The sequence below is a fragment of the Ipomoea triloba genome, chromosome 16 (assembly GCF_003576645.1).
Source record: "Ipomoea triloba cultivar NCNSP0323 chromosome 16, ASM357664v1".
Lineage (NCBI taxonomy): Eukaryota > Viridiplantae > Streptophyta > Magnoliopsida > Solanales > Convolvulaceae > Ipomoea > Ipomoea triloba.
The window spans coordinates 13120378-13120876 of record NC_044931.1 but is presented as its reverse complement, the minus strand read 5'-3'; positions in this window follow the sequence as shown (position 1 = coordinate 13120876).

The window sequence follows — 499 nt, the reverse complement described above, 5'->3', positions numbered from 1 at the left end:
AAAAATCCTTTTGAAGTATCGAGAGATCATAACTCATGTATGTCAATACCTTAGGATAAAATAATAATGTTAATAAAATACGGGGTATTACATAAGACGTCTTTTGTTTTTGGGCGAAATGTGAGTCGGGAGGATAAGGAGGCTGTTTGTGAGACATTAGAAGTGCATGAACAGCAAGGTCAGGGTAGATATTTAGGGTTACCGGGGTGTGTGGAAAGGTAAAAGAAAGAAATATTGGGGTTCATTCGTGAGAAAGTGAGAGGCAGGATTATGCATTGGGGGAATAAATTCCTTTCTAGAGGGGGTAGGGAGGTGCTTCTTAAAACGGTTCTTCAAAATATTCCCAATTATGCAATGAATGTTTTCTTGCTTCCGAAAGGTTTATGTGATGATATTGAAAAATTAATGAACTCTTTTTGGTAGGGTTGTGAGCGGAGGGGGAGGGGAGGGATGCGATGGAGTACTTGGGATAATTTGTGTCAAACAAAGAAATTTGGGG